The sequence below is a fragment of the Octopus bimaculoides genome, chromosome 4 (assembly GCF_046866305.1).
Source record: "Octopus bimaculoides isolate indiv1 chromosome 4, ASM4686630v1, whole genome shotgun sequence".
NCBI lineage: Eukaryota > Metazoa > Mollusca > Cephalopoda > Octopoda > Octopodidae > Octopus > Octopus bimaculoides.
The window spans coordinates 30,111,594-30,136,948 of NC_142931.1; the positions used below are offsets into that span (position 1 = coordinate 30,111,594).

General features: G+C 33.3%; 1 long non-coding RNA gene across 1 annotated transcript in view; it reads right to left on the bottom strand.

Moving 5' to 3' along the window:
* The window catches only part of LOC149136000 (uncharacterized), an 87,224-nt gene that overhangs the window by 14,598 nt on the left and 47,271 nt on the right, over window positions 1–25,355 (bottom strand). Inside the window, exon 3 of the long non-coding RNA XR_016241449.1 lies at window positions 18,470–18,615. This is a non-coding gene — a long non-coding RNA (uncharacterized LOC149136000). The remainder of the gene's footprint in view (window positions 1–18,469; window positions 18,616–25,355) is intronic.

Here is a 25,355-nt window from a genome sequence, read left to right on the forward strand (position 1 = left end):
CCCCGCCACCGCTGATACCAATAACAAAAATAATAACTAAAACATCAACTGCAGCAACTTGAACTCTTACTAATAGGTGCATTAGGACTGACAATAAAAAGGGAAACGGCGTTGACGTATTTATTTCGTGTACGTTCTTAAAGGGGAAATAAGCAAAACTACTATAACCAACTGAGATATGTTTATAAACTTTTACTGCTTGAAGCTTGAAGATTTCTACAAAAGATGTTAACTGCTAGAAATATGAAGATACGTAGAATATATTTCACCCTCACTACACGTTATCTGAGAGGTTCCTGTGGGGTCTTTTCTTGCCTCGAGAAACCGTTGAAATCTTGAATAATTCAAAGCTGACGGCTGAATAGAGAGAGAATTCCAGTGGGTTGTTACATAAGGAAGGAAAATTAATAAACAAGTTATTTCTAGAGCAGAGGGTGTGGAGTGAATTTGTGAGATAAAAGAAGGTGAGGCTATTGGGTTTCAGTTAGAGGTGCACTCAGCCATCTATAAGAAGCATAGTCGATTATGTGAATGGCAGAAATCACAGTGGAGACAGTACAACAGATATTCCAAATAACATATAATTTACAATTGATCCAGACGCGACACATATGCCCATAAACGTTACCGTCTCAAACACACTAAACAAAATATGGATTCACCTGGAGTTATCCACTAGAATATGTTTATCTCTAACTACGATGAAAACAAAACAACCATTGGGTATCTGGAGTTTCATTCAGGGTTTCTATCACTTGACAAAACTTTTTCTAAGGATATTGTAGAATCCTTCTGTCAGCCATTACTGAACCCTGAATATTGTAACAAATCTGCTGATAAAACACCACACTTGTCTTGTTCTTCCAAGTTTTCACTGTACAAGCACAAAATATATCAGCCTACTCTCAACTTCTGGCATACAATAGTTTCATAATGAAATGTTCATAGGTGTTATGTACGGAAGCTTCTTCCGATAAAATCAACCAGGATAATGACGAATCCTAATTGTGTAATATCCACTGTATTCAAAATTCTATCCTTAGTAATTCTTCTCATTCGGTTTTGACGCCATACGTAACAAGCACAAACAATAAGAATACATATATGAGAGTCAATCTCAAGCAACAAAATTTTTCTACACCTTCCCACACTTTTCCTATATTTCTAACATCTCAAAGTCGATAAAATGGTTTGGCATATATAAACAACATTTTATCACCTTGAATCATTCCATCATCTTGGTGATAAAAAAAAACAACAACATATTTTGTTGTTTAAAATATAGAACGGCTTATTTTCCCACACTACGACCTTTGCTCTCTCCTGGAAACATCTCACCTACGATAGCTCTTAGGGATCAAAATGTTGCCTGTTTAGGTAACTCAATTGCTGCATACGTTAACGATATCCGTATTCTATCAAATCTTTTTGGTTGATTATCACACTGTGTAAGACAGCGACTGTAATAATCTTTTATATACTATAGGCGCAAAGCCTGAAATTGTGAGGGAGTGGGGCTAGTCGATTACATTGACTCCAGCACTAAAATGGCACTTTTTTCATCGACGGTGATTGGATGAATGGCGAATTTGAACTCAGAACGTAAAGACGGATGAAATTCCGCTAAGCATTTTATCTGTCGTACTATCTATTCCGCCAGCGTTCCGCCCAAAGTTACCCAAAAGAAAAAAGTAATTTAATATAATATAATATATGTATATATACACACATGCACACACGAATATATATATATATATATGTATATATATATATATACATATATAATAATATAGATTTAATCAAAAGATTAAATGTGATACTTAAAATGTTTGAGGCACCAGAATTTGGTAGGGTAAAAACCAAAAAGAAAATCAAGAGATTTGGTGAATAAAATTTGAAGATAAGCAACAACAATTCAATAGGTTATAGCAGTACGTACGTTTCGTACAAGCTTCATTTATTCATGTAGTGAGAACACCACATAGAATTTACAATGAAAATGTACTCCTCAGCTGCATAATGGAATTTCCTTTTAGAAAGTCATTTTGAAGATGTTTGCAAAAAACAAGAGTAAGAGAAGAAAGCATACCATCTCGACTATGCTGCTGTTTAACAGACAAGTGTTTCACAGACAAACATCTTCAAAATGACTTTCTAAAATGAAATTCCATTATGCAACTGAGGAGTACATTTTCATTGTATTTTCTGTGGTTTTCTCACTACATGAATAAATGGAGCTTGTACGAAACGTACGTACTGCTATATATATATTTAAAATCTAATTGGAGGGATAGTAGTAATTTCAAATTTAGAGGAAGATAGATTAAGTAGTGATGGACAGCAGGTTAGGGGTAAATCAATCATGACGGAAAAAAAAGGAAATGGAAGGACAATACCCTAAGGAGTGGTAAGAATTTGGAAAAAAATTAAGGTAAGGGAATTAAGGTCAAGGTATTGAAGAAATATATCTATTCTACAGTATAATTAGAATAATACAATGAAACACTAAATTACTAAGTTTAAAACTAGAGGAAACAATAATAATTAGAAGATAAACATATCTAGTTAAAATAAGATATACATTAATGTGGGGTAGTATTATTTATGAGTAAAACTATAATATTAATGGCCAAAATCCAAACAGAAAGAAAGGGGGGAAGAAGGAAGAGGAAAAAGGGAGAGGAATAAAGTTAGAAAAACAGGACTAAAACAGGACTAAATTAAGAGAATTAAAGCTAAGGTTTTCGAAAAAGTAATAGGTAGATATATGTGTGTGTATATATATATATATATATATATATATATATATATATATATATATATATATATATATATATATATATATATATACATTTATAATCATAAATATATAGGGATTGACAGTAACCTGCTTCTCCAACATACTGTTGGAGAAGCAGGTTACTGTCAATCCCTATATATTTATGATTATAAATGTTTTTTACCGAAAAGGTTTTTTTCATACTGAGCTACCCGGCAAAATTTTTAATTATTAATTTTATTACTAATTGACGATTCCCTGCCCTGCATATATATCTCTCTCTCTCTCTCTCTCTCTCTATATATATATATATATATATATATAATCATAAATATACAGGGATTAGCATTGAGTTGCTTCTCCAAATATATATATATATATATATACATATACATATATATATATATATGTACATATATATGTATATATGTTTCTATGTATCTAGAGTTGAAATATAAAAACTCATTAACCTATCTATAATTTATAGCCACGACACAGACTCCTGTGTACATGACACAGACCTTTCCTATTTGCTAATCACCCATACGCATAGCTGCAAGTACATCACGCACGTCGGATCTACACTGCATTCATAAAAAGAGATCTCAAAAACTAATGTCATTATGACAAATTGCTTTTCTTCAAAAGCACCATGATAATATCAATACAGATATTATCCTAATAAACTAATTTCCAATGCTTAGCACATAGTCTGTGATAATGTTTCATACTGACCACGCATTACATGAACTCACCCCCATTTGATCACTACAAAGTGCGTATCATCATTTAGATACACCTCAGGAAATGTTGGACGTTGTCGCTCTCACAAATGCACAGGCACGTCAGTGAGAACGTCAGATGGCACGCCAGCAGGCACGCGAGTGGGTCTGCCAGTGGACATGGCAGTGGGTACACTTGAGTAGGCACGTTTAAAATTCAGTCATCCGATTATAAATGCAAAGATCCTTTCTAGCTCCTTATTCAAAATTTTATTACGTTTTCAGAATTATACTTGTTTGGTAAATGATTTAAAGAGACCGCGTGTAGAAGAGGAAACGATACGCCAAAAGACACACGGGAGTCACTTAAAACAGGAATGTCATTACTTTTATTACATATATTTTTTTGTTATAGTAATATATAGCATATAAGAGTATTGAGTATAATAATTTCGAGATCGTATTATATACTATAAAATGTAAAACAATTGTTCGTATATCTAGGACGGACCGGGTTACTGAATCATATCCTCTGCATCGAGGCGAAATTAGATGTTACCAAGTTTGTATAATTTCATGTAGAGGAAATACAAACAAGCATGCTCACATATAAATTTCCAATAATAATATCCATCAAAGATCAACCTACCAAAGCTCTAACCGAACTACCATCTTCTTCCCCAAGACAGCTGCCCATGATCATAAGGAAATAATGGCTACATATATAAAATTGCGATATAAAACTCATTAACCGCTTCTATAATCAAAAGGAAACGAAATTAAGATATTGGAATGTATTCTTTTCTTCGAATCAGATAAATAGAACAGATAAAGGGACAGACAAACAATTTTTCTTCACGGTTTATACGAAACGGCCAACAGCTAACTTCCAGTAGACACAAAAGAAGTGTATCAGTGATTAGGTCATAGGTGTACGACGAAGCCTTTTGATAATTTATAGTATAAATAATATAACTACAGTCAATGTAACGGAATAAGCGTATTTTATATGACTATCATCAATGTTCCACGGCGTAATTCTTATTCTTTCACTGATTTTAGTTATTGACCTCGGCCATGCTGGGACACCGACTTCAAGAGGTTTAATCGATCATATCGCCTTCACTACATATTTCGGTCTGATACTCATTATAATGATCTCTATTTATCAAAAAGTAAAGTTATCGCTTTTTTATGCATAATGGACGGTAAAATATACCGTTTATTCAAACAAGAACAGACACTGCTGCTGCCTTCACACACATACATATACATACAAACATACATACATACATAAATACATACATACAAAGAAAGAGGTAGAGAGAGAGAGAGAGAGAGAGAGTCAGGCTCACGCAGGCACACATACATACATGGAAATCTATCTATCTATCAGTCTATCCATCCCTCAATGAAGCAATCAATCAATCAATCACTCTATATATCTATCTATCTATCTATCTATCTATCTACCTACACACATACATATATAAGTATATATATATATATATATATATATATATATATATATATATATATATATATATATATATATATATATATAGATAGATAGATAGATAGATAGATATAGATATACATAAACACACACATATATTTGAAAGTTGAAATATCACACATTATTGCTGGTTCGGAAACTTGTGAAAGTGAAACATGAAATATGTTATATAACTTATAATACTATAGAAATATTTGAATATCATAGCAGTACGATAGAAAATTTTTGATAAAGACGTGCTGTCATATGAACCGGGAGAAGATTGAGAAGCTTAGAATGGTAGGGGCCTGAATGTATTTAGAAAAGCATATAAACTGTTGACAATTGTGAGACTGGTACATTCCAATTTTTCTTTTTGTTTTTGTATTCGCTTAAAGATCGGCAAGAAGTCATTGGAAATAATGATTTCTGAAGCTTCAGCTGCCAGTAAATTGTCACATTCTTTCAATATTGCATATACAATTTGCTTTCTTTCCTTCACACTTATTTATCTAAATGTGACTTCTCCCACACTTCTACTCCCCATTGTCTCACTCTCTAGATATATGTGTGTGTGTGTGTGTGCATGTGTATGTTTATATATGTATATGTATACATGTGTGTGTGTGTGTGCGTGTACGTATATACGTATCTTTATAGATACACACATGCAGAGACAGACAAGCATACAGACAGACGGAGAAATAAAATTGGTAGTCACGAAACATAATTGTTTCATTGCAATGAGCAAAGGAAAATAAGATGCAAAGAAGTTAGTTTTTTGCACTAAATCTTAATGCATCAAGTAATATTTGAAAATTATCACAGAATTGTAAAATTTGATTTTAATTTGACCTTAATTGACCTTGATGTGACACTCCCATGAAGGTAATAATACTACACCTATTTAGCCCTAGGAAGCAGCACCGCTACCTGTCGGCCTTGGCACATTTCCTGTGTCCTTACGTATACAAGGGGGAGACAAGCACCTTCACCCAGCTAAGCCTGCATCCAAGACATGTTTCTGAGACTTTGCTCGTCATCAGTCTAGGGTAGCAATGGCCTACTAGTTGGAGATGCCTGTCAAGCTCGCGTAAACATATAATAATTCTAGTGAAACACATTCACAGGAAATGTGTCAAGGTCGACCGGAAGCAGTGCTGCTTCCTAGTATCGATTAGTATTTAATATCAATGACTACTTGGAGTTGTAACTCACGCTGTAAATTCCCCCGATGAGTAATTTCGTATTCGCCTCACTTGATGGCAATGTTATCTGGAGTGTATATTAACAATAGTTATAACGATAGGTAATATGGTGACTGTGACATCCTCAACATTTATTTCTTTGTATTTTACAATGTTTTACAACATATTTTTAATGTTAAAAATGAAGTGTATGACATTGTAATATACAAGGGAATAAATTTTCAGGGTACACCAGTCTCCATATTCTCTATCGCTTTAATTATTGAACACCCCCCCCCCCCACACACACACACACAAACGCACACGCTTGACATATTACTGTTGTTTATGTTTCTTTTGAATTTCTCCTAATAGTTATAAATAATTTTGTTTTGTTTTTTTTTTGTTTTCGTTAATCTGTCCCTACTATTTGCGTTTTAGAAAAATCTATGTTTTACATATTTAACACTTGGAAATTTGGACATAACTGTTTTCCATAGATTTCATCCCCGGAACTCAGAAACGTATGTTGTAATGCTCTATATCCACTGTATGTCTTTCTTCGTTCGCACTTGTGAGAATTATTTTAGATGTTCTGCTGTTTTATCAATCTTGTTGCATTTTCTAACTTAATTTCGTTTTTTTTTGCTTTGACTTAAGTTTTCTATATAATTTGCGAACTATGTTATCCTTTTAATTTGCATTTATACGAGATTTTTTCTTTTAACGTTTTGATGCTCAATTTTTTTGAGAACTGATACGTCTATATATGTCATTTGGTGGTATTCATTTTATTGCTGATGTTTTCTTTTACTTGTGTTTTAGTTGTTTCGTTTTAGGAACATTAGTTGCAAAAAGTCGATTATTTTTTTAATCGTTACTCTTTTTTATGTTTGAAACATTCACCAGCAATCAGTTTTTTTCAGTCTGTATGATATGTACAATTTTCATTATGTTTAGTTGTGCAAAATAACTAAGCTCTTCCGAAAACATGACTGAAAACGTAACTCAATACATTCATTCTATTTTCTTTTGTTTTTGTCTTTAGGCCTCCTGATAATTTCTATCAGAATTAGGGTTCATAGATTATTAATTTGTTCTAAATTTTCAATTTCTTCTGTGATTGATCATTGACGTTGCCAATACTCTAGTGTTTTGCTTTGAACGAACTTATTTTTCAACAGCTCCAGTAGTACTACCAAATTTTGTTATATAAATTGTTTTTCTTTTATAGAAATGATTTGCTGAACACCCGGAGTAGAAAAAGGTCCTGCCTTATAGTCATTAGTTTATTTGAACTGAAACACTTTCTTCCATTTACTTTTGTTTGAGCTGTATCTCTTATGTGGATGTTTGTCATTCCTACTACCTGGTTTTTTCCAGTTCTCTTGCGATCTCTTATATCTCCAATTCTGCCATTCACTTTCTTCTCTTAATAACATTAGTTTGATCAACAACTAATCTCTGTTCAGTCACTTAAAACATACCTTTGTTTACCCAAATTTGTTCTTTATAATGTTTTACAACATATTTTTAATGTTAAAAATGAAGTGTATGACATTGTAATATACAAGGGAATAAATTTTCAGGGTACACCAGTCTCCATATTCTCTATCGCTTTAATTATTGAACACCCCCCCCCCCCCCCACACACACACACAAACGCACACGCTTGACATATTACTGTTGTTTATGTTTCTTTTGAATTTCTCCTAATAGTTATAAATAATTTTGTTTTGTTTTTTTTTTGTTTTCGTTAATCTGTCCCTACTATTTGCGTTTTAGAAAAATCTATGTTTTACATATTTAGGTTCACTTTCTAAGTTGTACTGCATCACTCTCCTGTTTTCTACGCTGGTCCACTTCCTCCTCATTACTCTATTATCTGCTGATGCTGTATTAGGATAACAGCTGTGGTCAGTTTGCATCTTTACTGAACCACTGCCAATCGAGAGGCCTTTTCTTAAAGTCCAACTTCACTTTCGCTGTTACAGCCAGAATTTCTTCGAAAAATCCAGTCACACATAAACTGAGGTAAGTTAACTTTCGACATCTTACGTCATCACCACTATTATTTTGCAACATCTAATAGTTTCAAGCAACGTTTTTGCTTTATTTGTCACACCTTTATACTAGTGAGTTGATTGAGCTGCATTCTTTTTGACGGGGGAGTATTGTATGTTTTGTTATGGGCTTTGGTTTGGGTCTTCTGTTGTAATAGTTTTTTGTATTGTGTGTTATTTGTGCAGCACATGTTGTGTTCTTCTGTCAGTTTCAGCCTTCTATGGCACATGTTGTGGGCTTTGTTCATTTTGTAAGGTATTTACGGTATGAGTTTATTCGTCTATCTTTTGGAGGAGTGTTGCCCGGCTGTGTGTAGACATCACAAATCAACTATTTCATAGTATTTATGGTTATCTGTCCATATCTTTCTCCCTTTGGTTGATTTTGTTGGGTTCGTTTTCACAACATCTACTGTTTTTAACTGAACACCGTCAATGGACAATTATTCATGTTTCTTTCATAGTTATAATTATTATTGACGTGTCAGCGAGAAACCGAGAAGAAAGTACATATATATAGAAGTCTTGCATAAATATGGATGTATATGCAATTAAAATTTAAAATTTTACTCACAGGTTTGCAGTTTTCGTATAGAAATGTTGCATTGCTTACATTTTTAGGCACATGTTGTAGCGGTGCATATGCGGGAAGCCATTTTTTGTATATATATATATATTCCAAATAAGAAAATTCTTTCACTTTCCTGAGATAGCTTACATAAGACATAGTTTTCTTTCATTGTTTTTGCGGATTCGTAATTCATGCTCTTTGATGGCTTCAGATTTTATCTATCTACCTGGAAACTCGCTGTCACACGCTTGGTATTCGCTGTGGTATTATTATTATTATTATTATTATTATTATTATTATTATTATTAGTAGTAGTAGTAGTAGTAGTAGTAGTAGTAGTAGTAGTAGTAGTAGTTGTAGTATTACTATATGTTTGACTTTTGCTTTGTATTTGTAAAAGTTGGCTCCAAGTCTCCTCCAGAGACCTCAAGTGACAACAAGTTAGAATTTCATGTTGGTGTTATGCCTAGCGTGTCATATACGTGGTTTTGTCCATAGTATTGTTCTAGAAAATGTTTAAGAAAACATAAGTAAATTATGAGTTTGTTTTAAAATTTGAAATTACATAGACAGCATTTATGCAGCATATGAGCAGTTCCTATGAGCACTATCTCTTGAATTTCTTGCCATTTTAGGCTTTCCGGTATTTCGGCTAGATAGCAATCAGCACCTTTTGCTATTATTCCTTCTGCTATTATTCCATGTATCGTTATAGTCTTCAGGCTCCACATTTTGTCAATTTCTATTTCAAGATCTTTATACTTGCTCAGATTTTGGTAGATCTTGACAGATATGTTTATATCGATTGGGACAGTAATATCATTCAAGAGGCATGATTTTTGTCTGAAATCTTTCAATATAATGTCTGGCCTATTCGCATCTATCTTCCTGTCAGTTTGAACAGTGAAGTTCCAGAGGAGCGAGATGTGATCATTTTCAAGCACTGGACGTGGTTTGTGTTCCTACCAGTTTTTATCATGGAGCAGGTCCAGGTTTTATCATTATTATTATTATTATTATTATTATTATTATTATTATTATTATTATTATTATTATTATTGTTGTTGTTGTTGTTGTTGTTGGTATTATTATTTTTATTATTATTATCGTCATCGTCCTAAGATGGTTTTCTTCTTATGTAGGCAATCCAGTTCTCCCCTAATATCTTTATTAACTACATTTTAAAATACGACTAAGTTTAGTTGGCAATGAATTAGCGTCTTTCAAAATTCATGGAAAAATGAAACGACAAGCTGAATTACTAAAGATCGCCATTTTCATTTAATGCAGGACAAATCTAAACAAATAAGTAGTTTCGATTAATGAATAAAGTATCAATGTATTTCATAATATCGTAAACATCTCCTGCTCAGACATAGGTAGCAGCAGCAGCTATAGCAGTAAATTTAACAGTGTTTATACTAGTTATATTAGTCGTGTTAGTAGCAGAAACTACAATCTCAGTATCAGCAGAGGAGCCAAGCAATATAAAAAAATCTTTCCGTGAAGTAGGAGTTTAACTTCAATTGCCAAAGAATCACATTGGAAATAGCTAGTAATTTCCGTAGTCATGATCTTAGCGCTAAAATATTTTTTAGAAATGAGAGTATATTGGAATTCACATATATCCGTTTACAAAAGCACAAATTTAAATGCTAAATTCGAGAAAAAAAATATGAATGGAATCTAGTTAACCATATTCGCCATGTCTCAAAAAGATCTGTATAGTGCAAGACTTATAGAAATAATGTTTGAATGATTTGTCTGTCACAGCCGCTACAGTGTGGTAGTAGTTAATAGCAAATATATTTCTGGTTACAATACATGCTTGGAATTGCAGTAATCTTAATTGTTTTGATGCTTTACGAATTTACATGAAATACTTATTTCATATTTCCCTTCATAATTATAGAACTAATACTAAAATGATTCATTTGTAATCCTCTCCTCTAATCACGATCTGCGCAGTCAAAAACGTTCGATAATACACCTACGCGTAGAAATTATTAGCAATTACAAACACGTACGTGTATGAATGCAAGTTTGAATGCGTTCTTATATAAATGGAGACCAAGTCTCTAGACTTCTTTATAACAGGCGTTTATTAAGAATGAATTTCAGTTCCGTTTATAATTTTTTTTAATATATATTACACACATCAAACAACTAATGTAACCTATACAATAACTGCTGTAACTTACTCAAATATTGCGCACCTTAAACTCTAAAATTATACAAGAATTCTAGTATAGCTTCGTTACAAGTGTTTAAACAGTTTTTCAAATCGGTTGTAGTTGCTCTTCTAAATAACACAGCTGTTATAAATAAGCACACACAACACCGACGTTATACAATGAAAAAATAAATAAATAAATAAAAGAAAAGAAAAGAAAACCTAAATACTGATTTAGCTACTTGTCTTGCATTTATATAGTACGTTGAAGAAAATGTGAATGGTATCAATTTATATAAATGGCATACAAAAAGATTGGATTATATAATATATAACGTACAACAACATTTGATATCAAGCGAAAGATAAAATCATATATCATCTATTGTAATCACTACCTATACAAGGGCTTATGAAATGCAGAAGTAGAAATATTTGAGTTATAATAAACAGAGACAAGAATAAAGCGGGAGTATCAATATTCATCACATTCTGTGAAAACAGTATAGCCAACTATACATGTGTGCATTTGTGTTATATATCTAAGTGTGTGTAGATGTATCCACACCAAATTCTGTCATTGTAGTGGAAACGAAACGGAGGGACTCTACAAGGTACGATGTATTTTTAAATGCATGCGTATTTCAGTTTGTTTATGCAAGGGCGTGGAAGATTCATCACATATAAATAGATGATAATGAGATTTTAAATTACATAGCGCAAGCCGTTACGGAACCTGAACTTATATTTTCCACAATGGAGTTGATAACCATGACGATATTACTTGAAAGTAATAGCAATACCGTTGAGGATGATGTCGATTGACAATACGTTTGATGGTGAGAATGACAGTTGTGATAAAATTGTTCACATGTATGATGAGGCCGATAATAATTAACTGCCTGCTTTCATTATGCGGCTGTTTCTTATGAACATAATGACAATAGGCATTATAGCGCTGTTGATCATAATAATTAGGATATGAAAATTAAGTACAACATCAGTGAACTATGTTGCTGTTTTCCTAGTTTGTATTGTTAGCATTTATAGTAGTGAAGATAGGGTGCATTGTAAAGCATTTGATTAAAAGCACCATAAATAATGTCGGTCTTTTAAGTTGCAGAGAATTGGTGAAAGATGTTATTCAGTGTAGGACAAAAAAAAAGCCCCAATATATTTGCAATTCGCTGCTGCATTTTCATAGACAGTATGAATATATAAATGTGTGTGTGAGTGTTTGTGTGCTTATATTAATTCAAAGAGAGGGAGAGAGAAATGTATGATGCACACAGTACATGTATATATTGTTTATTCCATGCTAAACGTTCATTCAATTCCTCTGTCTTGAAGAGGTGGCGTGATGGTTTTCAAATATATTTTTATGGAATTACTTCATGTTTTCTCCCGCCGATATCATGTACCGTATCGTTGCTTGTAATATGAAGTATATCCATCAACATATATAGTTACGCCCAAAACTACGAAACAAACAGACACAATTAATAGCAGCAGAATGGGCATTAAGCTCATAGCTAGTATGAATCAGTAAAGAAATCCGTAATATTTGATATGCGATAAGGCAGCAAGCTGGCAGAACCATTAGCAGACCGGGGAAAAATGCTTTGCGACATTCCGTCTGTCTTAGTTCAAATTTTGCCGAGGTCGACTTTGTTTTTCATCTTTTCGGGATCGATAAAATAAGTACCATTTGAACACTGGGGCCGATGTAATTGACTTATCGCTTTTCCGAAATTGCTGGCCTTGTACCAAAATCTGAAATCTATATTTGACATGGGATATATACATAAAGAGAGATTTCCTTACTATATAGATGCTACTTCTGTGTGATAGCAGTTACTGCTATTTTAATCTAGCAGAAACAATTCCTGGAATATCTATAAATTTACATAATACTAGTTGGGAATCTTTACGCGGTCGATCGACTGGTTAGAATTTGCAGTCAAATCCCAATTAAATTACAATTTATCATCTTACAAAACGAAGTGATGAGTTGGATGATGTGCGTCGTATAAAATTCTAGACGGACAGACAGTTTGGACATAAATAACTCGGTATATAGTTACGGGTCCTGCTGTAATATTAGCGTCCCACCTGGGAATAAGAACCTAAAATAATAAGAACCATATTTTATTGGGTGATATTGGAATGATAAAACTTTTGTCATTAAACGGAACAGCGAGACAAGAACTAAATAGCGTAAATTGCACAAGGAAAATTTTTTCACTAATATTACCTCTATTACATCTCGTAACACAGTAACAATCATCATCATCAGCGCCATTGATAATCGCCTTAAGCACTCTTGCCACTTCAGTCACTAAACTGCCAGTCAGCCCTGCTGCGTCAGCAACAGTTCCTGTTGACCAGAATGATTAAGTGAAACTAATGTATGGTTAACATGCTAGTGTTTCCTTGGAAAGATGATGGTGTAGCAGTTAACAAATTGCTGCAATTTATTTTGTTTATAATTTTTGTCGCTGTAATGACATTTTGCACATTGCAGACATAAACACGATATCCAAAGATCCTTCAGTTTATGTGAGTTGTTTCTCATCCAAACAACAGCAGATAACTAAAAATAGAGAAAGGAAATAAATGTAAAATGTTAAAGAAAGGATGCTATAACCCAAGGTGATCTATTATTTCTTTTGCCTAAAACGATGTTCTATAGTCAGATAATGGACATCACGATAGGAATACCGGTTGCGGACATATTGTTAGAGCGATCTTCTTCGCCAATAAACTTAATGCAGGTGAAAACGAGATACAGGTGTGTGACTTTCTATCAATGTAAAGACGCTTAGCTTTCATGTCTTTCTTGCATGTAAATCTCTAATCAGAATGAAGAAAGGACAAGCATCGGTTAAGCTATTAAGCTTACAGTTTTCGTGACATATGTATTGTGCTCATCGACGCATTTTTCAATTGAACAAGTATCGGCTTGCGTCTCAACACAGGAAGCTTCACTGTCTTCCGTCTTTCTTTTTATGTCTTTATTAGATTTATTAGAAAGACAGGTGAATCCTAGTGAAACACTAAACCATACAGTTTCCTATTATAGGAATTATTTCTGTTTTTAGGCTTCACATTCGAGTTACCTCTATTCCCAGAACTTTCTATTTTGAAAGTTTCTCCGCTCCCTTTAGAGAAACGTTGTCATCTGTTGGTACTGATACATCGATTAGAAAGCATTTTTTTCTTGGTAATCTCTGATAACTATATCCGGCTTATTAACCTTCATTTCTCTATCTGTGACCTTCATTGTTCTATCCCAGAGAAAGGTTGCTTTCTCCTTTTCTGTGACTATTATCATAATAATCACCGTCATCATCATCGCCACCGTCGTCGTCGTCGTCGTCGTCGTCGTTGTTGTTGTTATGGCGGGTAGGTAGATTCGTTGGCATGCCGGGCAAAATGCTCAGTGGTACTTCATCTGTTCTGAGTTCAGGTGGCGGCTGAGGTCGATATTGCATTTCATCCTTTTGGGGTCGATGAAATAATTTCCAGTAAAGTACTAGACCCTCCCCCTAAATTTTGCATCTTGTACCTGTAACAGAAAGATTGTTACTAACACCATCATCATCATCATCATCATCATCATCGTCGTCGTCGTCATCATTGTCGTCGTTACTATTATTATTATTATTATTATTATTATTATTATTATTATTATTATTATTATTATTATTTAGTAATAATGCTTGTTATTCCGTTACTTAGCCCGTCGGTAACGCTTTCACGTGACTAAAGAAAAAGAGAGAGAAAGAAAAGAGGGAGAGAGAGAGTGAGAGAGGAGAGAGAGTGAGAGGGGAGAGAGAGTGATAGGGGATAGAGGGTGAGAGGAGAGAGAGAGTGAGAGAGAGGAGGGAGAGATAAGGGAGAGAGGGGGAGAGTGAGAGTGAGATGATGATGGTAGTAATGGCGGGGGTAGTGGTGGTGATGATTGGATAAAGAAAAGTGTATTTTTTGAAGTTGAACTAAGTTTTTTTATATCACCTATCAGTTAACGATTGCATATAAGTGACAGATATATACAATTTAACTAAAGGTCGTATCATATGGACGGGATATTTTTTTCTTTCTGGGGTAAATGGAAAAACAAGGGTGAATATTTATCTTATGAGTACTGTGAAGTCTATAAAATTTGCATAAATTATATAATTATATATATATATATAATTATAAATTATATATATATAATACATTAAGTAATCATCGTATTCTAACTTTTTTCACTTTTCAATGAGTAGCAAATTGGGGACTATCTTTCCATATAGACACAACACAGGCTACGCATTCAGGTTCTTTGGATAAAGTTTTCAGAAATAACCAAATAGATATTACCATTAATTCCGCGTGAAATATTCTCGGGTCTCGCTAGTTTTTATTGTTATTATTATTATTATTATTATTATTATTATTATTATTATTATTATTATTATTATTATTATTATTATTATTATTATTATTATTATTATTATTATTATTATTATTATTATTATTATTATCATTGTTGAGTGAGAGAGTAGCGCATGCCGTCAAAGTGGCACTGGGGTAAAATATACAAAGCCCAATATATACATCATGACAACCCGTCTGATAAGAGTACACCAGGCACATGCATTACAACCATATGTGCGCGATATTGTGATCTCATTTCAAGATAAACAGCACATGACCTCACAGGTGGGGCCCTCTTAAAATTTTCTCCAGGTCCAGTAACCCACCCTACTCAAAAGGTCCGTGAATAATGTTCTTTAAGGATGATAAACAAAACGCCTAAGTTTCCAGATTTGAATTATTCAAGCCTCAAAGAAATCCTCGAAACACCTGATTATGATGCTCCTCCATTACTTCTGCTTGTGACCAGAGATGCACATATTATCAGCCACTAAGGGACATGCTCAACCGGTCAAGGTGAAACAGCTGATAAACAAATCTGTGGTAGTGAGCAAAAATATTTGCTGTAGCCCATATCTTATATTAAGACAAACCAATGTACATGATACCACTTCCAATCAGCAAAGATCAAAAGCCATGAGCGCTACTGCCTGGTACTGCATCAGGGCATTTATTATTATCATTATTGTCATTTTTTCGTAGCACAGTGTAGATAAAAATCCACCGGAGTCTTTAGTCATCTGTCAAGTCACAACAAAGACCTCAAACAGATACTACTTTCCTTCAGATGTGCGCTGTGCCCAATAAGGCTGCGTTTTACAAGACATCAGTCTTACATGGGATTTCCAGTTAACTTAAGAAGTTTTGAAGTTTCAATGAGATTGAGCTCAACGCTCCGATCACCACTGGTATCACTTTTGCATTCTCCGCTCGCATTCCATACAGTCTTGTCATTTCCACTTTCAATTCGGAATACTTGGTGATCTTTTCAACGTCTTACAGCATTCATGTCATTTGGTATGGCTACATCAATCATCTGACAGTATTTGTCTCTTTTATTCAATATGACAATATCCGGCCGACGGTGTTCGATTCCCCGATCCGTCTGAAAATGATAGTCCCATAGTATTGTTACTTTACCATGCTCTTGCATAACTGTGTAGGCCATTAAAATAAACACACCTGATTGTTCATTCACAAACTCATGTGACAGAAAACTAGGAAAGAAGGAAAACAGAAAAAGAAAGAGAAAACAAAGAATATAAGGGCGTATAATGATAATAGCAATAATAATAATAATAATAATAATAATAATAATAATAATAATAATAATAATGATTTCGTTAATTTGCCACACGGGCGAAGCATGAGTGGTGCAGAATGAGAGAGAGAGAGAGAGAGAGAGAGAGAGAGAGAGAGAGAGAGAGAGAGAGAGAGAGAAATGGTGGGTGTTTAAATATAATGAAATAAAAAGATGAAGTATAGGCGCGGGAGTGGTTGTGCGGTAAGTAGCTTCCTTACCAACCACATGGTTCTGGGTTCAGTCCCACTGCGTGGCACTGCTTAGCGACATTTCGTTGATTTTATGTTCTGAGTTCAAATTCCACCGAGATCGACGATTATTGCAACACACCTAGATTGTAGGGTACCTGTAAAGTTTCCAGATGTTTCTTCAGGTTGGGTAGTATTGAATTCAGTGCTCCGACGACAACAAGGAAACCATTTATATTTGACAATCCTAGTTGCCACATCTTGACGATCTCAATTCTCAAGTTTCCATATTTATCGGTCTTTTCTTTTCCTTTCATGATAATATGTTCATCTACTGGCACTGCTACGTCAATTATTAGGCACTATTATTTGTCCCATCTAAAGATTATTCTAACACCTTGTCTGTATGGAAGTCAAACTTCCAGAGGATTTTTGCCTTCCACTTTTTCGTCCATTACCTTTTCTGGTGTATGTTGGTACCAAGCACCGGTTATCTCCTATCCATACTTCCGGCGTAGTAGCTAGTGAAGGTTCTGCACTACCTTGTCATGTCTGCGATTATACTCTTTCTGCGCAAGACTTTCACAAGCACTAACAATGTGAGTCATTACTTTCGGCCTTCTTCCCACACATTCTGCAGAGGTTCGTTGCTCTTGTGCGGTATATACCTCTTTTCCTTGAGTTGGTATTTAATGCCTGATCCTGGGCAGTGATGATTAAACTTCACTCTTCTATTTTAGGTCACCCTTGCTGAGCCACCTCCCGGATGCTTCTTCGTCTTTTAAGTTATTATCATTATTATTATTATTATTATTATTATTATTATTATTATTAGTATTATTATTATTATTATGATTATTATTATTATTATGATTATTATTATTATTATCATCATTATTGCTATATCTGTATTATTAGTTGTATTTGTCTCGAATAGATGTGTTTTTAATCGATCTTGCTTTTGACTTTGCTTTTGACTTGCTTTTGCGTGTATATGCGTGCACGCATATTCGCGCACGCACACATATATACAAACACACGTGGATGCACGCACACATACACACACATGAGCACATAAATGCATAAATGATTGTATAAAAGAAAATGTATAAATCAACATAATTTATTGCGGTTTACCTCAAAAGTATCGTGCTAAGAAGCAATATAGTCTGTTTTGATACATGGAAGTGAAAATAAAGCAAATATCTCTTAAAGTAAAATTGGCTATTATAGAGCACCATCAGATAAACACTGCGTATGTGTATAAACTACAATTTGTTTATGAGAACAAAGAGATAAAGTTGCTATAATGGAATTATAAAGTCAAATACAACACTTTACATAAAAAATACACTATCAGTTAAAAGAAATTGTATAAAAATGAATGATTTTCAATAAAAGCCAAAAATAAATAATTGCATAGAAGCAAAAAGTGGTTTAAAATAAAGTTGTATATGGTTAGAAAGTAAATGGAGTCTACGACTGCAGCACGGACCGCAGTATATGAAGGAATGGGAGTTGTATTTAATGAATTTAAATCTTATTCAAATTGATGGCCATACTCACTGAGATACACTGTTGCTGGTTTTTTTAAGTTTGATAAAAGCAACAAAAAAAGCAAGACATCATAAGGGAATTCATTGAAAGATCTGGAATACATCTTATAGTCTTCGGTAGGTAGCAAGTTCCATTGAATGGATATAACTATATGGCTAAAAGAAACGAAAGTTTAAAAGTGTTAAAATAATTGCATAGATCGTGGAACTCTTTTAAATCAAAGGTTTAGATATATTGCTTACTACTTCATAGATTATTACAGATTAGGGCTTATATATCGTTTAGAGAACATCGTTTGTTAGTATATGTGGTACTAAATTCTATACAGACATTATCTTTCAAAAATATAATAATATAACAATAGAATATAGGTGTATGCTTTTCCTAAATAAAATTCAGAAGAATCAATGATTTTGTGTTAAACTACTTCTCAGAGTCTATTAAGTATTGGTAGGTTTGAAGACAGAATTTCATTGATGAAGATTTTAAACATTCCTAGAGGAGGTTTTCGTCTATCGACTGCATGCATACTTTCAGTGAATCAGAGTTTGCACACTTCTACTTAAGGGGTATTTCCAACGTAGATGATAATCTAATATGCGTATGTATATGTGTACGTATCTGTATATGCACATACATATGCTTATGTATGAATGAATATTCATACATATACATACACATACTCTCATTTATATGTTTGTGTATGTGTGTATATCTATCTATCTATCACTGTACATACACACAAACACACACACACAACACACACACACACACACACACACACACACACACACACACACTTAAAAAGGCAAATGGGATTAAAAATCAAGGTTAATATTTTATATAGAGTGAATACTGACTCTGTAGTGATCAAACCGAGTTAACTAAATTGTCCAAAAAATGTCATGGTAATCCATGTCGGCCGTAAAATTGCTCTCCGTTTTCAGTCCAGTTTGCAAATCCGAAGTTCAAACACTGAATAAATTTAGTATAAGGCCACAGAGTATGGGTGAAACACATAAAGAATGGGGAACTATGCATTCTTTAATTCGATTACGCGTGTTTCAGGCTTGTTGGCATTTAAACATTTTTGGAAGCAGTTATCTTGCATAGTAATGGATCCCATATATGGCTGACTAAGGTTCAAGAGAAAGAGAGAGAGAGAGAGAGAGAGAGAGAGAGAAAGAGAGAGAGAGAGAAAGAAAGAGAAATAAAGAGGGAGCGGGATGAGAGAGAGAGAGGGAGGGAGAGAGAGAGGGAGAGAGACAAAGAGAGAGAGAGTTAACACCGTGTTGTCCTTCTCAAAGCTCTATGACATTGCTTAGAATAGAAAATATTTTCTGGAAGTGAGATAATAATTCTAATAATATTTTACCAATATGACGCGTAAGGAATGTATTTCATTCTAGAAATGGATATAAAGGTTAGTTCCCTAAGCCCCACCCGTCAACTTGAAGAATATTTATGGCAACAATTCCTGCACCATTTGAACTATTAATGACCAATTGAAATGGCGAAGAGGTATGCAGAAATAAGCTATTCAGTAGGTAATTATGTCGGCCACGATGGAATATTTACTATGGAAGGTATTTTATGTCGAAAGAAACATTTTCCTTAAAAGAGTAACAAGGCCAGCAAATTTGGAGCAGAACATAAGTCGATTACATCGAGCCCAGTGCTCAACTGGTACTTATTTATTTTATTGGTCCCAGAAGTACGAAGTACAAAGTTGATCCCGGTGGCATTTGAACCTAGAAGAATAAATATTAAAAATTAAATAATTTTGATGATTAAGATGAATTAAGCTGAAAAATAAAGTTAAAAACTGAATTAAAGAATAAATTAAGAAATGAAAAATTAAAAGGTGACTGAAAACAAAAACGTTAATTAGAAATAATTACAGAACTTTAAAAAACTGAAATAACAATTATAACACCAACTACAGTATAATAATAATAGTAAATAGTAACAATAATTATAATTAATAATAATAATAATTAAAAAAGTGAAGATAACGAAAATAATTCGATAAAATAATTTCATAAATAATTTGATAAAATGAATTATTAGAGTAACTACAAAATAATACTAGTTGGGTGAAATATACTAAATACACTAGACCGTAAAAGGCAGACTCAACCTATTATGTTAGACTACACAAATCAGTACGCCATTTAACTGGGGAGGTCTTCAAAATTTTTTTCTAAATAAATGTGTAGATCTTAGCATTAATTCATTCCTTTAAAGATTGTCAGTGCCTCCAGAAAGTATAACTCTCATTTTAGTTTACCCGAACACTAACCTCTGGATATTCTTATAGGAACTTTATAGCAAGAAGATGTTGCCCACTAATCCCAAACCACATACATACATATATACATACATACATACATACATACATACATACATACATGCATGCATGCATACATACATACATACACACGTGTGTTCTTCAGTAAGACACTTAATTTCACGTTACTTCAGTTCACTCAGTTGCAGAAATGATTTGCGACGTCACTGGTGCCATGCTGTATCAGCTTTTGCCTTTTCTTTAGATAACATTGGAAACGTGGTGACTGGTATGCATGTGAGACTATTGGCCTTCCATAAACAACATTACCCGAACTTTTGCTTCGGAGGGTAACGTTCTAGGTGCAATCCCATTGTCATTCATGACATATAAATTGCAATGTCTGTTGTAGGTTTTGAGTAGACCAAGTTCGTTCCTTATCAGTTTGACATAGGATCAGAAACATCCTCTTCATGAGCATCTCACTTTCTTAATAAAGTATTATTCAAATGTATTCTGTAAGGGGGTAGGGTAAAATGTGAGGCAATGTCAACTGTTATATCATGTACACCGATGGCCCATAGCTATCGAAGCTATGTTGTATATAGTTACCCTCAGCATTGAAAGATGACGAAGAAATAGTCTTTATAGCATTAACTTTATGTTCATTCTCTAATATCTGATTTAAGAAAACTGAATCTTTTGGGGACAGATGACAAGCAAAATGATAGAGTACTGTTCTGAGGACAGTAGAGATATTGGTGTCTCTTGTTTATCTTATTACGTCATACACAACTTTTTCTTGTCTTTACCATTGTTTTGTTTTCTTCTGTTTGTCTGTTTGCCTATCTCTCTGTCTGTCTCTCCCTCTCTCGCTTTTTCTCGCCACAAACACATATAATATTTATCAGTAGTATAAATTTAGCTAGTATAGAGCCAAAAGTTACCGGATGATTTCGTAAATAATTCATCTTCCCAACAAGGAAAGAATAATTAAATACTCATCAGATATGGACGATCGAAAATGTTTAGCACGAGTTATTTTGTACTGGAAACAGAAAACAAAATTACCGTTCTACAAATTAAAGAGTCTTTGATTGCCACAAAACCTGAACGAAAAATACACGCGAAAAATTACAGAACAGAATAGGTTACGAATTCAGACCTTCCAGAGGTATATCACTTAGATTGGTTACACTTGTGTGCTGGTGTAAATTAGAAACTGTTTTGCATGTATTTGCGCTTCTATCATGAAAGTAGGACGTGTAGATGAGGGACGTAGGTGTGTGTGTGAGAGAGAGAGAGAGAGAGAGAGAGAGAGAGAGAGAGAGAGAGAGAGAGAGACAGAGACAGAGAGAGAGACAGAGAGAAAGAAAGAGTGAGAAAAAGAGAGAGATATGAGAGGAAAGAGGTGGAAGTTAAATAGCTAATTTGGGGATGTGTGATATATGTAGGGATGCGTCTGTTAGGCATGGGAAAAACGTTTTTATTGCTAATGAAAAAACAAGGTGGTGAAAGGAGAGAAAAATAGAGACGAAGAAATGGAGATAGGTAAAAGGGAAGACAGAAAAGATATGCACATAATTGGGAGGTCGTGGGGAGCAAAGTGTGTGAAAGAGTGCATGCAAGAAACGATCTATAAAAGAAGAGATGAAAAAATTCTCAAAAAATGTGTCAAAACTTCAGCACTTACTGCTAAGTTGGACTTGACCAATGAGTCAAAATGCAGTTATAAGCATAAGGGCAAGGGTAAAACAATTCACTTTAGAGTAAAGGAAGGCCCTGGATGAAAGGAATGTTGTAAAGTATATATTCCTGATGCTTTAACAATTTTGCAAATTCCGCGGTCTTAATGAAAAGCAGTTGTACGAAGCCAGAAATTGTGTGGGGAAATTTTGAGGGATAAATTTTGATTATATTCATTCCAGGAACTGATTGTTTTTTTATCCTATCACTCCTGTAAAATGGCAGGTAAATTCGACTTCGGGTGTCTTGAACTCAGAACCTAATAAGCCGTAACTAAATAACACAAAGCATTTTGTCCGAAGCTTTCGCGATTCTGCCAATCCCTTTATTAATTGATAGAATAATTTGTATCTCATTCTCTATTCTTCTTCCATTTTCTTGTTATGCACTCGTCTGTAAACCTCGCCCCTGTCTCTTCTCTTCGCTCTTTACGAATAATATGTTGTACTCTACACAAAAATAGTACTCGCCCAATACTTCAGCACTAAATCAATTAGACAAGAATTGTACCTCGGTATATCACACAATTATCAGAATTACTTCACTTCAAAGGTAAAAGTGAAAAATTCTATATATTCAAATCAGAAATATTTCATATAACATAGCCAACTGGGAAAACTCATAGAAATATATATATATATATATAAATATATATATATATATATATATATATATATATATATATATATGTGTGTGTGTGTGTGTGTGTGTGTGTGTGTTCGTTCGCACTTATTTATGTGTTATTATCTGTATGTGTATGGATAGGTATATGTATGCATGTGTATATGTATATATGTATGTAGGTACATATGTGTATATTTGACAAAATACGCTTACGTGTCTAGTGCTTTGTTGTTGGGAGCTATAATGTTAATATACTCGATTTTATTAAGGCAAACTATTTAGAAATTCTATATATAGTTCTTGTGAAAAGTCGGTTTATGTGAATATATTTACTACGCTATTTTATACTTCTTGTCACAGCCATATAACTATTGTATGGTATAAACACTCACAGATTTGTATCATAGCCATACACATACAAATATTTATATGCATATAAGTAAAAGCTTTTAATCAAGATGAAAAAAATGCCAATGAAGTCTTTATTTTCAATGAATACCTTGGGAATAAGCGATGTGACCATGTAAAGCTTGGAGGTTAAACTGAAGAAATATTTAAGAGGAAATGTTAAGTCCAACTAAAAGCCAAAATATTATATTGCCGATTGGCTTTGATTATTCATGCCTGAAATGAAAACAGATTTATTGAATAAAACGTCTGTAGTAAATACATAAATAATGCTTGGAAAATATTGCCAGAAAAGAAATATGTATACACAAAGACACATATCACATATAGACTACAAGGTGTTCTTATACATATATATATATATACATCCAATACAAATACATAATAAATACATGCATATATACATATAAGCATATGTATATATATATATGTGTGTGTGTGTGTATATCATAAATATATATGCATACATACATATATATGTGTGTACATGTGTGTATATGTGTATATATATGTATATATGTATACATATGTATATATATATGTATATATATGTGTGTATATATATGTATATATATATACATATATGTATATATCTGCATATATATATATGTATATATATGCATATATATATATATGTGCATATATATATATATGCATATATATAATAATATTAGGGACAAAATCCAAAATTACAGGTAAAAAACTCAATTAAAATCAATTTATAAAAAATTAAAATTAAATTGAGCCTTATAGATAAAGTATATATAAAATATATAGTTTTAGGGAAAATAACCAATTTTCAAGAACTCGTCGATGAAAATCCACTATCACATATAGAAAAATTAATAATTAAAAGCACAATAAATGAGTATAATATAAAGTAAAGTAAATATCATAAGATAAATATAATATAATATAATATATATTATATTATAGTATATTATATTTATCTTATGATATTTACTTTACTTTATATTATACTCATTTAATGTGCTTTTAATTATTAATTTTTCTATATGTGATAGTGGATTTTCATCGATGAGTTCTTGAAATTTGGTTATTTTCCATAAAACTATATATGCATATATATATATATATATATATATATATATATATATATATATATATATATATATATATATATATGATTTACATAAATATTTTCCGTTATATAACATAAATGAGCGGCGGCTACATGCACGTTTCGCCCTGATGACCCGTTTAGAGTGTGACAAAGGAAAAACGATGAAAGGTTCTTAGTACTTGCAACAGATGCTCCAGGGATGCGCCGAGGTTGGGACAGGGACAGGGACATGTGAGCTTAACTATAAGGATAGCATTATTATCTTCGAATTCTCAGCAGGAGACGAAACATTCGAAATGATAGATGAACAATGTGGTATTCCTGTGTGTATGTAAACGTGTGCATATATAAGTTACAATTTTTGTGAATGTTAGGAATGGTATATGAATATTAGCGTGTTAGAAATATAATTGAGCCAAATGGGACCGTTTTATCTGAATTATCTACACAAACAATTTCACATTGAACTGAATGATCACTCAATAGCTTTTAGCAGAGTATATGTTTATTTTTTTTTTACAAAATGTGATGACGGTGACTTCGAAGTGTCAGTGTGCGCTCCGTTATCAAGGCGGTGAGCTAGCAGAAACGTTAGCACGCCGGGCGAAATGCATAACGGTATTTTGTCGGTCTTTACGTTGTAAGTTTAAATTCCACCAAGGTCGACTTTGCCTTTCATCCTTTCGGGGTCGATAAAATAAGTACCAGTTGCGAACTGGGGTCGATCTAATCGACTGATCCCC